This window comes from Capricornis sumatraensis, chromosome 1 (genome assembly GCF_032405125.1).
Source record: "Capricornis sumatraensis isolate serow.1 chromosome 1, serow.2, whole genome shotgun sequence".
NCBI classification, from domain to species: domain Eukaryota; kingdom Metazoa; phylum Chordata; class Mammalia; order Artiodactyla; family Bovidae; genus Capricornis; species Capricornis sumatraensis.
This window is the reverse complement of record NC_091069.1, coordinates 62519909-62534535: the sequence shown is the minus strand read 5'-3', so window position 1 is coordinate 62534535 and position 14627 is coordinate 62519909. Positions and strand designations below refer to the sequence as shown.

Sequence of the window (14627 nt, the reverse complement as noted above, 5' to 3'; positions counted from 1 at the left end):
CAGGACTGAGTGACTGAACAACAAAAGTCGTGAGGCAATTTCTTTTGTCTTGCCTTTACATGTTTACATTACTGTCTTGCTCTGACTCTTAGAGATCATTTACTACTTCTGAAATTATAAGTGCTTGATGTATGAATGCTTCTTGTAAATAGCAGTGTCATAAAAGAAAGGACAAGAATTCTGGTTTCGATCATTTGTACTTTCTTAGGACAGAACAAGATTTCCTACTCTTCACCATGTGTTGATGGCCTCACCTGCTCAAGACTGAGATAAGTCCAGGGATTTTTGTTAGTTTGGTGTTATCTTAACATGCTTCAGTCAAGAGAGAGATTTTGATATTTTCCTTTTCTTGATGGTGCCTTTCCAACAGAAGTGCTTCTTAATCCTGATTGTATATTTTAATTACCTGCAGAGGTTGAAAAAATGGGCTCCACCCCTAGAGATTCTGATTCAGTTGGTTTGGAGCCCAGCTTGCAATTTTAAAATATTCTCTATTTCTCTGCTCCTGCCCATTCAACAGATAGCCGCAACTTCCATGCTGAGCCAGCCACATCCCTGAGACAAGATGGTGAAGGCCAGAGTGAACGGATTCGGCCACATCAGGCACCTGGTCACCAGGGCTGCTTTTAATTCTGGCAAAGTGGACATTGTTGCCATCAATGACCCCTTCTTTGACCTTCACTACATGGTCTACATGTTCCAGTATGATTCCACCCACGGCAATTTCCACGGCACAGTCAAGGTGGTGAAGGGGATGCTCATCATCAATGGAAAGGCCATCACCATCTTCCAGGAGCAAGATCCCACCAAAATCAAGTGGGGTGATGCTGGTGTTGAATGCATGGTGGAGTCCACTGGGGTCTTCACTACCATGGAGAAGGCTGGGGCTCACTTGAAGGGTGGCACCAAGAGGGTCATCATCTCTGCGCCTTCTGCCCATGCCCCCATGTTTGTGATGGGCGTGAACCACGAGAAGTATAACACCCTCAAGATTGCCAGCAACGCCTCCTGCACCACCAACTGCTTGGCCCCCCTGGCCAAGGTCATCCATGACCCCTTCGGCATTGTGGAGGGACTATGACCACAGTCCATGCCATCACTGCCACCCAGAAGACCATGGATGGCCCCGCTGGGAAGCTGTAGCGTGATGGCCGAGGGGCTGCCCAGAACATCATCCCTGCTTCTACTGGTGCTGCCAAGGCCATGGGCAAGGTCATCCCTGAGCACAACGGGAAGCTCACTGGCATGGCCTTCTGCGTCCCCACCCCTAACGTGTCTGTTGTGGATCTGACCTGCCACCTGGAGAAACCTGCCAAGTATGATGAGATCAAGAAGGTGGTGAAGCAGGCATCAGAGGGGCATTCTAGGCTACACTGAGGACCAGGTTGTCTCCTGCAACTTCAACAGCAACACTCACTCTTCTACCTTTGATGCTAGGGCTGGCATTGCCCTCAATGACCACTTTGTCAAGCTCATTTCCTGGTACCACAATGAATTTGACTAGAGCAACAGGGTGGTGGACCTCATGGTCCACATGGCCTCCAAGAAGTAGGGTCCCCAGACCCCCAGACCCCCAGGCCCAGCAGGAGCACGAGAGGAAGAGAGAGTTCCTCAGCTGCTGGGGAGTCCTTGTCCCACCTCGATCCTCCACCATACTAGGAATCTCCCAACCTCCACACGTTTTCCATCCCCAAGGCCCTGAGGAAGGGGAGGGGCTTAGGGAGCTGCCTTGTCCAGTACCATCAATAAAAGTACCCTATACCCCCCCAAATAAATAAATAATAAAATAAAATATTCTCCAGGTTAGGAGTGAGTGTAACATGCCTCTGGTGTCTAGGAAAATTCTTTGTGAAGGCAGGTAGTCTCCAGGAAATGGCAGATAAGTTGAACCACATTGGTAAGTAGGCTACAGAGGCCAGATGATTTTGAGTGAGGACATGTCTGGACCTATTTCACTGCAAGCATAGTGCAGTATCTTACCTACATCATTTGGGGGTAAAATGATAGGGGCCTGAAGGTCTCACCTTAGTTTCATTGTCCCCTTTTGGGAACTGTGCCTTAATTTCCTCGTCAGTAAAATGGAAATAACCAAAGTTTGAGGTCATATTTTTGTTTGAGGCAAAAACCAGTATCAGTAAAGGTTCGCCACAATGAGCTTTGTGTAATATCATCAAATTGCAGTCATGCAAACACAGATGAGAGTTAGGGAAGTGGAAGCAGCAAAAATGTGTCTGGGGTCCTTGTTTAAGTTGATTGACAGGGCTCCACAATGATGCGGACTTGGAATCTCCTACTAAATCCCAGCATCATGACATTAGTGTTGCTGAAGAAATGCTACAGTCTCCACTGACTGAGGGTTAAAACTACTACTTTTCTTTTGTGTTAAAAAAAGAGGCTCTGAGAACTGTGTTAAGTCACTTCAGTCATATCTGACTCTTTGCAACCCTATGGACTATAGCCTGCCAGGCTCCTCTATTCATGGGATTCTCTAGGCAAGTATACTGGAGTGGGTTGCCGTTTCTTTCTCCTGAGGATCTTCCCAACCCAGGTATTGAATCCTCATTTTTTAAAAATATAAATTTATTTAGTTTAATTGGAGGTTAATTACTTTACAATATTGTATTGGTTTTGCCATACATTGACATGAATCCACCATGGGTGTACATGTGTTTCCCATCCTGAACCCCCCTCCCACCTCCCTCCTCATCCCATCCCTCTGGGTCATCCCAGTGCACCAGCCCCGAGCACGGTGTATCATGCATCGAACCTGGACTGCAATTCCTTTCACATATGATAATTCACATGTTTCAATGCCATTCTCCCAAATCATCCCACCCTCTCCCTCTCCCACAGAGCCCAAAAGACTGTTCTATACATCTGTGTCTCTTTTGCTGTCTTGCACACAGGGTTATCATTACCATCTTTCTAAATTCCATATATATGCATTAGTATACTGTATTGGTATTTTTCTTTCTGGCTTACTTCACTCTGTATAATAGGCTCCAGTTTCATCCATCTCATTAGAACTGATTCAAATGTTTTCTTTTTAATGGCTGAGTAATACTCCATTGTGTATATGTACTACAGCTTTCTTATCCATTCATCTGCTGATGGACATCTAGGCTGTTTCCATGTCCTGGCTATGATAAACAGTGCTGTGATGAACATTGGGGTACACGTGTCTCTTTCAATTCTGGTTTCCTCTGTGTGTATGCCCAAGAGTGGGATTGCTGGGTCATATGGCAGTTCTATTTCCAGTTTTTTAAGGAATCTCCACAGTGTTCTCCATAGTGGCTGTACCAGTTTGCATTCCCACCAACAGTGTAAGAGGGTTCCCTTTTCTCCACACCCTCTCCAGCATTTATTGCTTGTAGACTTTTAGATAGCAGCCATTCTGACTGGCATGAAATGGTACCTCGTTGTGGTTTTGATTTGCATTTCTCTGATAATGAGTGATGTTGAGCATCTTTTCATGTGTTTGTTAGCCATCTGTATGTCTTCTTTGGAGAAATGTCTGAATAGTTCTTCGGCCCATTTTTTGATTGGGTCTTTTATTTTTCTGGAATTGAGCTGCAGGAGTTGCTTGTATATTTTTGAGATTAATTCTTTGTCTGTTGCTTCATTTGCTATTATTTTCTCCCATTCTGAAGGCTGTCTTTTCACCTTTCTTATAGTTTCCTTTGTTGTGCAGAAGCTTTAAATTTTAATTAGGCCCCATTTGTTTATTTTTGCTTTTATTTCCAATACTCTGGGAGGTGGGTCATAGAGGATCCTGCTGTGGTTTATGGTGGAGAGTGTTTTGCCTATGTTCTCCTCTAGGAGTTTTATAGTTTCTGGTCTTATGTTTAGATCTTTAATCCGTTTTGAGTTTATTTTTGTGTATGGTGTTAGAAAGTGTTCTAGTTTCATTCTTTTACAAGTGGTTGACCAGTTTTCCCAGCACCACTTGTTAAAGAGATTGTCTTTGAACCTTCATTTCTTACGTCTCCTGCATTGGCAGCCGTGTTCTTTACCACTAGCACCACTGGGAAGCCCATGGGACTGGACCTCTTCCATGGGTCAAGATGTCCTGCTGCTAACCAGGACACCAGTGTGCAGGGTGGTGGAGCCCTGCTTTTACCACCAGCACCTTGGGAGCCTAGCATACTCTGCAGGGAGGCCTAAGCTTGTTGACAATTGGGCTTACAAGCTTGTAAGCTTACAAGCTTACACTTGTAAGCAAGAGTGCTTACAATGAGAGTTTAGTTCACAGCTCTGGGCCTGGACCCATGCATGAAGTAGTTACTTCAGATTCTGGTTTCCCAGGATGAACACTTTTCCTTTTCTAATTCCCCACCCCTGCCTATAACTGGAGCCACAGGCCATGTCTGTGAGTATGGACTCCTTCCTGCTTCTGCTCCTACCTGGCTCATCCTATGGCTCTCAACCCCAAATTGTGTTCCTATTTAACTGAGCCATAATACCAGCCCAGCAGTACCATAACCAGGGGAGTAGCTTCATAAGGTGGCCACTGAGTGTCTGCCATAGTCTAGGATAGGGACTTAATAGCCCCTCCTCACATTCAGTCTAAAGTCTTGAATTATACAGAATGCCAGATGGCACTAGTGGTAAAGAACCCGCCTGCCAGTGCAGGAGACATAAGAGACACAGATTCAATCCCTGCATTGGGAAGATCCGCTGGAGGAGGGCATGACAACCCACTCCAGTATTCTTGCCTGGAGAATCCCATGGACAGAGGAGCCTGATCAGCTACAGTCCATGGGGTCACAGAGTTGGACACATCTGAAGCAACTAAGCATGCATGCACAGACATGGAAAATAGAGGATTCCCTCTTTTATGATAGTTGTGCTATTAATGAAGTACTGAACCCTCTTATCCTGGGATAAATCTCCCCAATATGTTTGGTTTCTCATCACAGTCTATAGTTTCTCTCTCCTCATCTCAGGTTATGGAGGATCGAGCCATGCATTGCTTGCTTGCTTGCTGAGTCGCTTCAGTCATGTCTGACTCTTTGCGACCCTATAGACTGTAACCTACCAGGCTCCTCTGTCCAGACAAGAATACTGGAGTGGGTTGCCATGCCCTCCTCTAGGAGATCTTCCTGACCCAGGGATTGAACCTGCGCCTCTTAAGTCTCCTGCGTTGTAGCTGGATTCTTAGCTGCTGAGCCACAGAGGAAGCCCCGAGCCATGCATAGTGTCTTGGTAAATGGGCAATCAAGGACAACTTATTTTACATATGGGGAAAAGGGGGACAGAGAATTTTGATGAAGTGTAACTGTGACAAGCGAATGAGGTCTGAAATAAGAACTCTTGTTTCTATCAAAATGGTGGTGTGGGGGTAAAAGGGTGGTGATCGATGTGAACAATGGTGGTGGTCAATTGTACCACTTGAGAAACTTGGATTGCAGGGACAAACAAATCTTCATTTAATGACACCTCAGTTTTCTCATTTATAAAACATGAAAACAAGAGTACTTGTCAGGGTGCTGTGAGGGTTAGGAAAAATATATGTGAAAAGAACTGTGGCAGGGTTTGGCTTTTGTAAGTAAGCAAGACAGTAAGTGCAAACAGGTGCAACCACGAAGTGGGTAGCTTTGAAGAGTCCCTATCCTAGGCTTAACTATATAGTCCAGAGATCTCTTGAGATAGCTTCTGGGAGCATCAGTTCTTATGGGGCCCTGGAGCAGTCACTCCAAAGCCCTTCCCTCAGGTTGGTCTCTATGGAAGCATTCTCTTTGAAGAGTGACCCCTAAGACCCCCAAGAGGGCTCTCTGGCCACATATGCCCAGTTGTACAACCAGAGGCAGGGGCTGCCCTGGATGCTGCCCTAGGGGCTGCCCTCATCCCTTTATATCTATGATTCCTGAAACTAACTGGGCTGTAGAAGTTCAATAGTATCTTCTTCATTATAATGAAATGAGGTTATCCTAAGCAGAGCATTTAGCTCAGTGCCTGGTGTGTACTAAGCCTTCAACAAAGGTTTTATTTTTGTTGTTTTTTAGTTGCTAAGTTGTGCCTGACTCTTTGCGACCCCATGGACTGTAGTCCACAAGGCTCCTCTTTCCATGGGACTTCCCAGGCAAGAATACTGGAGTGGGTTGCCTCTTCATTCTTCAGGGGATCTTCCCCACCCAGGGATTGAATCTGCATCTCCTGTGTTGGCTGGTGGATTCTTTACTGCTGAGCCATCAGGGAGTAGTTTTAAATCCTAAGCTAGGTTTACGGGTTAAAGTGCTTCCAAATTCCAGAGTCCTTCCTTTAGATTAGGAAGCAAGTGAATATGCTCTGCGTTAAGGCCAATTCATGGAATGTCTATGCCACCATTATGAATGATATTTATTCATTCATATATTTATTTATACATTTAGTACACATTTACTGAGCATCGCTTATGTGTGTTGCCCTTGCTCAGCACATAATTCTCTGATCTCTGGTGCTTATGAATGGCAGCTACACACAGAGTGTTTTATCAGGGAAACCCACCTCTGAACATCACTTTTCCATTTGCATGCTGATAAAGCTAGCAAGTTAGGAAGAGCTCTGATCATGGCACCTATCAGGCCAAGGTGTGAAACATAGGGTTAGTCATGTGTGTATTTTACAGATAAGTAACTGAAGCCTGAGAGGCCTGAGGCCCCAAGTTTGGAACAGTACTTCAGAGGCCATCTGAGGCAAGAATCTGATTCCCTGATTAGTTTAGGAAACAAGGGCCCTTTCCAGCAGACCCGTTGCCTCTGTACAAGGGTGAGATAATCGGTCTTTACATTGTCATTTACACACAGGTGTTCTTTTCTTTCTGAAGAGGTGTCCTTCAAGGTTAAATGAAATAGCATTTGAATAAGTCTAGAACAGTGGTTTTTAACTCCAACTGTATTAGATCATCTGAAAAGCATTTTTAAAACACTGATTTTGGAGCCCCACCACTGCTGCTGCTGCTGCTAAGTCGCTTCAGTCATGTCCGACTCTGTGCGACCCCAGAGACAGCAGCCCACCAGGGTTCCCCATCCCTGGGATTCTCCTGGCAAGAACACTGGAGTGGGTTACCATTTCCTTCTCCAGTGCATGAAAGTGAAAGTGAAGTCGCTCAGTCGTGTCCAACTCTTAGCGACCCCATGGACTGCAGCCTACCAGGCTCCTCCGTCCATGGGATTTTCCAGGCAAGAGTACTGGAGTGGGGTGCCATTGCCTTCTCCAAGCCCCACCACAGACCAACTAAATAAACATTTGTGGGAGCAGGGGTCTGGGGGCCTCATATCGTTTTTTAAAGCTCTCCAGGTGTTTCTAATTAAAAAGCTCCACAGTCTAATAACCAGTCATTCTTATACACAGTCAGTGGTCTAGAGATCAGTGCTTTTGAAATTCTAATGCACATTTGAATTATCTGGGATCTTGTTAAAATTCAGATTCCGATTCAGTAGGTCAAATAGGGCTGTAAAGTTCCCATTTGCAACAAACTCTCAGTTCATGTTCATAATGCCAGTCCCCAGATCACACTTGAAAGAGCATCCCCAGAAGGTGCTCTGGATTCTGGTCACCCACTGGTCACCAGTGTGTCCAGCCAGAGGCCTGGAAGTTGCCTCTTTACTTCACCCACTCATCTGTACCCTATCAGCTCTTGGTCACTAGTTCTTGCCAATGCCAGCCCACTGTTCTCTGTAGCTTGTCAACTTAAATGCACAATGTGAGAGTTGCAAGTTTTATCTGCAGTAAAATGAGGACTGCAGCCAGGAGACAGCACCTCAGATAGCTCTGAGAAACTGCTCCAAAGAGGCAGCAGGGGAAAGGTCAGTATATATGATTTTTTGTGAACAGGGAATACATGCAATCAAACACATTATTTTTCCAGAAGGTTTCTATTAGTCTTGTGAAGCCTTTGTGAGTCCTGAGGAACAGTGTCACCATGAAGGATTTTAGTGTTCCAGATAGGAGGAGATGCAAGAATTGGGCTCACAAAAATCAGCTCCTGAGAATATCTAACTATCTAAAGATCTGTCCTGTCAGTTTTCCTGGGGCACAGATTGCCTCATTTCTGCTCCTCACCCTGAACTCCTTCAGGGGATGTTGAAAGTCAGCAGCAACAAATGATTTAATCCTTGTAGAGGTAAATGGCAAGCACCCAGGTATGTGTGTTTGTGTGTGTGTGCTTAGTCAGTCAGTCATGTCCAACTCTTTGTGACTCCCAAAGACTGTAGTCGCCAGGCTCCTCTGTCCATGGGATTATCCAAGCAAGAATACTGGAGTGGGTTGCCATTTTCTTCTCCAGGGGATCTTCCCGACCCAGGAACTGAACCCGCATCTCTTGAATCTCCTGCATTGGTAGGTGGATTCTTTAGCACTAGTGCCACCTGGGAAGCCAGAGCACCCATGGCAACTGCAATCTGTGGTTGACAAGTTCTTAATTCTTTCTTGGTAGACTGATCACCATTCTCTTCCACATTCATCTACCGTCACTCCCCATCCTGGCTGTGTTCTCTGATAGACCACCTCCTGATGGGGGTTTTCCATTTCTTCTTAGCTCTGTGCATGCCTTTTTTACTCTGTAGAAAGCTCTTCCAGTACTTGACCTATCTTGTAAGAGACCACAGAATTCCTGGGCCTCTGTCTGCACTAGACACATATTACAATTGTCCAGGAACAACTTGCCCTACTGGTTCTTTGCTAAGTTCCTAGAGCCCAGCTCAGCACTTATCAGGCTCTTAAATAAAACAGTCCTTGAATTTAAGAAAGAAACTCCCAAATTTGAATGAGCAAAACCAAACAAAGACATCAAATACTCTCCTCATCAAAATAACATTCTTTTAAGATTACACATTAGATTTTAAACACCCGCATTGGGGAAAAAAAGATGTCCTTTTCATTATAGGGGACTGGAATGCAAAAGTAGGAAGTCAAGAAACACCTGGAGTAACAGGCAAATTTGGCCTTGGAATATGAAATGGAGCAGGGCAAAGGCTAATAGAGTTTTGCCAAGAGAACACACTGGTCATAGCAAACACCCTCTTCCAACAACACAGGAGAAGACTCTACACATGGACATCATCAGATGGTCAACACCAAAATCAGATTGATTATATTCTTTGCAGCCAAAGATGGAGAAGCTCCATACAGTCAGCAAAAACAAGACCAGGAGCTGACTGTGGCTCAGATCATGAGCTCCTTATTGTCAAATTCAGACTTATATTGAAGAAAGTAGGGAAAACCACTAGACCATTCAGGTATGACCTAAATCAAATCCCTTATGATTATACAGTGGAAGTAAGAAATAGATTTAAAAGACTAGATCTGATAGACTGAGTGCCTGATGAACTATGGATGGAGGTTCGTGACATTGTACAGGAGACAGGGATCAAGACCATCCCCATGGAAAAGAATGCAAAAAAGCAAAATGGCTGTCTGGGGAGGCCTTACAAATAGCTGTGGAAAGAAGAGAAGTGAAAAGCCAAGGAGAAAAGGAAATATATAAACATCTGAATGCAGAGTTCTGAAGAATAGCAAGGAGAGATAAGAAAGCCTTCCTCAGTGATCAATGCAAAGAAATAGAGGAAAACAACAGAATGGGAAAGACTAGAGATCTCTTCAAGAAAATTAGAGATACCAAGGGAACATTTCATGCAAAGATGGGCTCGATAAAGGACAGAAATGGTATGGACCTAACAGAAGCAGAAGATATTAAGAACAGGTGGCAAGAATACACAGAACTGTACAAAAAAGATCTTCACAAGCAAGATGATCACGATGGTGTGACCACTCATCTAGAGCCAGACATCCTGGAATGTGAAGTCAAGTGGGCCTTAGAAAGCATCACTATGAACAAAGCTAGTGGAGGTGATGGAATTCCAGTTGAGCTATTTCAAGTCCTGAAAGATGATGCTGTGAAAGTGCTGCACTCAATATGCCAGCAAATTTGGAAAACTCAGCAGTGGCCACAGGACTGGAAAAGGTCAGTTTACATTCCAATCCCAAAGAAAGGCAATGCCAAAGAATGCTCAAACTACCGCACAATTGCATTCATCTCACACACTAGTAAAGTAACGCTCAAAATTCTCCAAGCCATGCTTCAGCAATACGTGAACCGTGAACTTCCTGATGTTTAAGTTGGTTTTAGAAAAGGCAGAGGAACCAGAGATCAAATTGCCAACATCTGCTGGATCATCGAATAAGCAAGAGAGTTCCAGAAAAACATCTATTTCTGTTTTATTGACTATGCCAAAGCCTTTGACTGTGTGGATCACAATAAACTGTGGAAAATTCTGAAAGAGATGGGAATACCAGACCACCTGACCTGCCTCTTGAGAAATCTGTATGCAGGTCAGGAAGCAACAGTTAGAACTGGACATGGAACAACAGACTGGTTCCAAATAGGAAAAGGAGTACATCAAGTCTATATATTGTCACCCTGCTTATTTAACTTATGTGCAGAGTACCTCATGAGAAACGCTGGGCTGGAAGAAGCACAAGCTGGAATTAAGATTGCTGGGACAGCAGCTCCCCAGCCCCAGGCCAGGAGGCCCAGGTGGGGGAACCCCACGCTGGGCCCCTCTGGACGATGGCAACGGCTGGACAGGAAGTGAGGAAGGAAGCAAGGAGGGCACCGACGGCAGTGAGTGGGCGGGGGGTGACGGGGGCTGAGACGCAGAAGGTGTCTGGAGTCCAGACATCGAGCAGAGCTTCCAGGAGGCCCTGGCCATCTACCCGCCCTGTGGGCGGAAAATCATCCTGTCTGATGAAGGCAAGATGTATGATCGGAATGAACTGATTGCCTGCTACATCAAGCTGAGAACAGGAAAGACCCAAACTCGCAAACAGATCTCTAGTCACATCCAGGTTTTGGCCTGAAGGAAATTGAGGTAAATCCAGTCCAAGCTCAAGGCCCTGAACGTGGACCAGGTTTCCAAGGACAAGGCTTTCCAGACAATGGCCACCATGTCCTCTGCCCAGCTCATCTCAGCACCTTTCCTGCAGGCCAAACTGGGTCCCGCTGGTCCTCAGACCCTGGAGCTTTTCCAGTTTTGGCCGGGGAGTTCTGGCCCCCATGGAATGTTCCTGATGTGAAGCCATTCTCGCAGACACCGTTCTCCTTGTCACGGAGTCCTCCATCTACTGACCTCCCAGGGTATGAGCCCCCCAAAGCCCTCTTACCTCCCGCTTTGCCCCCACCTGCCCCATCACTCCCAGCCTGGCAGGCTCGAGCTCTGGGCACTGCTTGTTTACCACTAGTGAAGTTCTCGGCCTTTGTGGAACCACCAGATGCAACTAATTCTTACCAGAGGCACCTGTTTGCACACATCAGCCAGCACTGCCCCAGCCCTGGAGCGCCTCCCCTCGAGAGTGGACATCCGGCAGATCTACGACAAATTCCCCGAGAAAAAGGGTGGTCTGCGGGAGCTGTATGATCATGGGCCCCCCCCATGCCTTCTTTCTGGTCAAATTCTGGATGGAGCGTGCCCAGCTGGAGGACGGAAGATTCATGTACCGCCTGCTGCGCTCACCCATGTTCGAGTACCTGGTGAATTTTCTGCACAAATTGCAGCAGCTGCCTGAGCGTTATATGATGAACAGCGTCCTGGAGGACTTCACCATCCTGCAGGTGGTGACAAACAGAGACACCCAGGAACTGTTGCTCTGCACTGTCTACATCTTTGAAGTCTCCACCAGTGAGCGGGCGGCCCAGCACCACATTTATTGCCTGGTCAGGGACTGAAGGGGGACCCCAAAAGTGGCTCACCCTCCAGAATACCCTCTCCTCCCAGGCAGGACCTCCAGCTTTCCCCATGTTTCTTACATGGGGAGGGGACTGCTCCCTGTTAGGACTCTAAAAGCTGGGTGGTGAGTGGCATGGGCTGGGACTGAGAGGGGAAGACGGATCCTGATTTTGGAACCTCACAGGGGTGTCTGAAAGGACAGATCACCCCAGAGCATTAGGCACTGAGGACAGGAGTGAGACAACCCCTGGGATAGCACTGGTTTCTGTCTCTGACAGGTGCCCTACCTTTTCTTTGTTCTGGATGTTCTGGAGGGCCCCCGTGACACATGGGCTCATCCCTCCCTGTTTTTCCACACCTCCCTGTTCTCAATCTCCCTCTTCTTACCACCTCCATCCCAGGAACCCTGATATCGAATATTGAAGGTTAACCCTTTCTGTGCAGGGGCAGAGTCAGGTGGGCCCTGGAAATATATTATTATTTTTTTAATACAACGAGATATTTATAAGTGGGTATTAGGGTCGTGACTTTTTCTCAGCTGGGCAAGCAGTGGGGTGAGGCTTTTTAATCTCATGCCCTCTTCTAAATGTGCCATGGGGCTAGACTGTGTTGCCTCCCTCTCCTCTCTCTCCTCCTGCCCCCCTCTCCCCCCTGCCTCAAATGTGTTGGTTTGTGTTTTGACAGAGGATAAAGCTATTTTACAAAAAAAGAAAAAAAAAAGATCTCCAGGAGAAATATCAATAACCTCAGATATGCAGATGACACCACCCTTATGGCAGAAAGTGAAGAGAAACTAAAAAGCCTCTTGATGAAAGTGAAAGAGGAGAGTGAAAAAGTTGGCTTAAAGCTCAACATTCAGAAAATGAAGATCATGGCATCTGGTCCCATCACTTCATGGCAAATAGATAGGGAAACAGTGTCAGACTTTATTTTTGGGGGCTCCAAAATCGCTGTAGGTGGTGATTGCAGCCATGAAATTAAAAGATGCTTACTCCTTGGAAGGAAAGTTATGATCAACATAGACAGCATATTAAAAAGCAGAGGCATTACTTTGCCAACAAAGGTCCACCTTGTCAAGGCTATGGTTTTTCCAGTGGTTATGTATGGATGTGAGAGTTGGACTGTGAAGAAAGCTGAGTGACAAAGAATTGATGCTTCTGAACTGTGGTGTTGGAGAAGACTCTTGAGAGTCCCTTGGACTGCAAGGAGATCCAACCAGTCCATTCTAAAGGAGATCAGTCCTGGGTGTTCTTTGGAAGGACTGATGCTAAAGCTGAAACTCCAATACTTTGGCCACCTCATGCAAAGAGTTGACTCATTGGAAAAGACTGTGATGCTGGGAGGGATTGGGGGCAGGAGGAGAAGGGGACGACCAAGGATGAGATGGCTGGATAGCATCACCGACTTGATGGACATGAGTTTGAGTGAACTCCGGGAGTTGGTGATGGACAGGGAGGCATGGCGTGCTGCGATTCATGGGGTTGCAAACAATCGGACACGACTGAGCGATTGAACTGAATTGATTGGGGGGGAATAAGTAGCTTAATAGGGGCTCAGGTATGTCCCTGGTGGTTCAGTGATTCAGTCTGGCCTTCCACAGCAGGGGGCACAGGTTGGATATCTGATCCTAGAACTAAGATAGGGAACTAAGATCAGAAAAAGGGACCCCTCCCCGCCCCGCACGCCCCTCCCCCGCCCCCCCCCCCCCCACACACACACAAAAGAGCTCAAAGCAAGCGAGAGGACAGGCAGGAGAGGATGGGATGCTGGAAGCAGCTTGGAGGTTAGCTTTTAAATCTGGGCTGGTCCCAGCAAGGGCGCCCCTCATAGCTCAGTTGGTAAAGAATCTGCCTGCAATGCAGCAGACCCTGGTTGGATTCCTAGGTTAGGAAGATCCCCTGGGGGAGGGATAGGTTACCCATTCCAGGATTCTGGCCTGGGGAGTTCCATGGACTGTATAGTCATGGGGTCGCAGAGTGGAACACGACTGAGCGACCGTCACTTTCTTTTTCTTTCCTCCCAGCAGGGGAAAAGGGAAGAGCTCTGGGGCAGGGTAGGGACAGCCCACGGAGAACCTTTCAGAGCCCTGGGGACTGTTCGAAGTGCGCGGAGAAGGCAGGAGTTTCGGAGCTTGAACTAACTTGCTGCGGAAGGAGGCGCCGCGAGCCGCAGCCATTCAGGTTTCAGGTCTTTCCAGCGCCCTTACGGGCAGCTGGTTTGGGGAAGGGGAGGGGAAGGGAGGGCAGGTCCAGAGCAAAGTGGGTGGAGTGGAGGGGGCAGACTGAAGGAAATGAGACAACCTTTTCCTCCCACCGAATCGTGGTCCTCCTGCGTCTGCTGGGGTTACCACCGCCGCCCGTGAGCGCCCAGGCCGGGACCCCGTGCCCACAGGTCTCCACCGGGGCTTCTTTCCGAATCGCCAGTGCCAGCCCAAACCTTGGCCATAGCTGTGTTGCGTCCTCTTAGGGATCGGCTCCTGGTCCCCCGGCTCCGCCCCCAGCACCCGGAGCCAGGACCCCGGAAGTGCGCGTTGGTGGCTCGGGCGAAGGTAAGCGTTGCGGTTGAGCGCGCTCAGGGGGTAGGGGCGCCTGGCATGCCCAGCGCGCCGTGGCCTGCCCTGAACACCCCAGCTTTGGAAACAAGTAGAGTACTTCTGACCTGAGGAGGCTGCTTTGTTCCTGACCCCCTGCCCAGGTGCTGTAGCCTGAGTATCCCCAAGGAACTTTGCTTACCGGCGCTTGTTTTCTCTCTTCTCACTTTCTTGTTGCTTCCTACCCGCATCCCTGCTTCTTTTTCTGGATCCAGGAACTCTCCGCTCCTTGCCTGTGCAGCCTGGCGTCGGAGAGCGAGTCCTTTCCGAATCTCTGCACCTCTCTCTGCACCTCTCTCCTCCTCCGCCTCCGGGACCAGGGACTTAGTTCC

General features: G+C 47.4%; 1 protein-coding gene and 2 pseudogenes across 1 annotated transcript in view; all 3 read left to right on the top strand.

The window, feature by feature from the left end:
- Positions 1–565: 565 nt before the first annotated feature.
- Positions 566–1552, top strand: LOC138079144 (glyceraldehyde-3-phosphate dehydrogenase pseudogene; annotated as a pseudogene).
- A 9239-nt stretch (positions 1553–10791) lies between these two features.
- Positions 10792–11704, top strand: LOC138084043 (transcriptional enhancer factor TEF-4 pseudogene; annotated as a pseudogene).
- A 2337-nt stretch (positions 11705–14041) lies between these two features.
- Positions 14042–14627, top strand: part of EVA1A (eva-1 homolog A, regulator of programmed cell death) — an 82096-nt gene continuing 81510 nt past the window's right edge. Inside the window, exon 1 of the mRNA XM_068973461.1 lies at positions 14042–14253. The gene's annotated coding sequence lies outside the window, so the exon portion shown is untranslated. The remainder of the gene's footprint in view (positions 14254–14627) is intronic.